This window comes from Ostrinia furnacalis, unplaced genomic scaffold (genome assembly GCF_004193835.3).
Source record: "Ostrinia furnacalis isolate ACB-3 unplaced genomic scaffold, ASM419383v2 OfSCF0861, whole genome shotgun sequence".
Lineage (NCBI taxonomy): Eukaryota > Metazoa > Arthropoda > Insecta > Lepidoptera > Crambidae > Ostrinia > Ostrinia furnacalis.
Window position 1 is genome coordinate 82,333 of NW_021131100.1, and position 2,519 is coordinate 84,851.

Sequence of the window (2,519 nt, forward strand, 5' to 3'; positions counted from 1 at the left end):
ATGGTTTTATTTTTAAAATAAGCGATTTGAGATTCTGAATCTTTTACTAAACTAAAGTTCAGAAATAACTTGAGGGCTTTTAACGGATGAAATTTTTATATTGCGTCTTATTTAGTTACTATGTTAAAAAATGTGGAAAAAATCGCCCATGACGGCTTGGACAATCTCAATCAGTCGCGCGGTGGCGCTTACGGAGGACGGACGCGTGCCAGTTTTTTGGACGTGACAGTTCTCGATTTGTCAATATTTTTGACAATGATGACTTTGATGAGTCACAGTATAATAATACCAGTGTTACTGGAGAAAGCTAAAACTGTATTTATTCCTAGAATTCCCCAAACACCGTCAAATTACCCTTTCGAATTCAAGACAGTGCAGTTTCCCATCAGTCTGCTTCGTAATGACTATAAACAAAGCTCAAAGTCAAACTCTAGGGACCTCTGCTTAAACTCCCATGAGTGCACAGAGGTACGCAGGTAACCGCGTGTGATGCTTATAGCAATTTTCGATAGGTACAGAACCCCGTACATACGTCATACATATTATAGAAAGAAAACACCCAGACCAATACAAACAAATATGTTTCTGCAATTTTAGTATGATATTTTTATTTATTAATAAACAAAGAGACTGAACAAAATTGATGCGTACCTATACTGATTAATGTTATTAACCACATGCAAAGCTTCGTGAATTGCAACAACTATAATTAAATTTATTATCCAAGCTCTAAATAATCGCTACTAAGAGTAACTTATCATAAAAAAAATCCAATCGCTCAAGCTCCCAAGGGCCTACCGATAGGTCGGGTGACGTAATCTTGAAATTCTTTAAGCCGGCGCAGAACTTCCAGAAGGTCGGGCGACGCCACGGCCACTTTGAACAGTGTTTACTTCTGCAGTTATATTTTATATTTATTCGATTCTAGAATATATTCCCAAAAAGTCTGTAAGGTGTTTTAATTTGTATCACTTGGATATGATTTCTATTAGAAAGTGTTGTGAGTGTGACGCTTGAAAGGAAGGAAGTCAACCTAACCTAACCAACTGCGTATTTCTATACTGTGTAGCTGGAAATTGTGGCGGGAGCTCTTTGACGCGCTGTTTTCGGCGAAGAATTGCGCGCGCAGATTTTGACAGCGCGAAATACCTACTTTAGAAGAAATACCAAGCCTTAATACGAATATTGACATCATGATTTTCAATAATATGGATAAATACACTTATGAGTAATAAATTTATGAAAACAAATATTAGGATACATCACATTTATGAATATTATAGTTATTTATTCGAATGATTATGAGTTTCGATCATTAGTATAGAAAAATATATGAAAACAAATATTAGTAAAAACGAAGTGTATGATTAGTGATATTATGAATATCAATGATTATGATTTTAAATATGTAGGTTTTAAATTTTTTATGAAGAATGATCATTATGATATCAAATTGTATGAGAAATATTTTCGGACCTCCAATGATAGGAATTGAAAAGTTATGTAAGAAAATGCGCTACCATGTGCATGTTGTTATTTAAACTCTGCAGAAATATGACTCTTATTTACCAGAGGAAAATGGGAGGATTTGGCAGGCGCGTTTGTATTTCTCTCAGTCGTTTCGTACGACTTTATGGTCATATTCAACCCTGGAGTAAAAAAAGTGTTCATTTATGACTAAATCATTAAATTGCGTACCTACATTTGATTTAAATGTCAATAGTTAAGTATAATGTATCGTATAATGTCCTTATCGTAAACTTATTGTTACATCATTATAATACAGAACAAACGACTCAATTGGATAGTATCATTTGTGTTTCATTCATCAATCATCGTAAGTTGACGTCAGCTTGAACGGTAGCATCCTAGGTAGTTGTGATAGGTTCGATTTTCCAACAGAAATGTAGTCTGATGAGCTGTCAGATCACTATAATATTTTGTGTAGGGAAGCTGTCATCTTGAATGACGTCATTAGCAGCCATCACTTACGTGGCATTAAAGTTGGCTTTGAATGGGTATTCTTTAGAGAAAACCACGTTCTTTCAAGAGCGAAATTCACTTCGCGAAAATGGCGATTTTATTTACTCAATCTCCACTGATTGGGATTCAGTGATTGCCAAGCAATCCTGGATATCCTGTATATTCCAGGATCTACAGCTGATCTGAGGATATTATATGAGACGAACAGTCGAAAATCACTGGCGTATGTCAGCTGATATCAACTGCAGTGTTCCCACTGAAGTAGACGACTATCAGGTAGAGCAAAAACCAACGTGTGCAGGAGCGCTGAAGGTATTTATGATGATAACTGTAACATTCACGCTTTCTCATTACATGCACGTTTTGTATTGACGGATGCGAATTTTCTGCTTTCCATAACATCTTCCTCCTAAAGAACAGTTTTATACTTCGCTACGAAACTGCTTCATCCAACGCTCTTATATCACATATACTCGCCTAAACGATATAGCCTATTATCATAATGCCCGCCGGCAATACTTGCTAAGTGTTAAGCT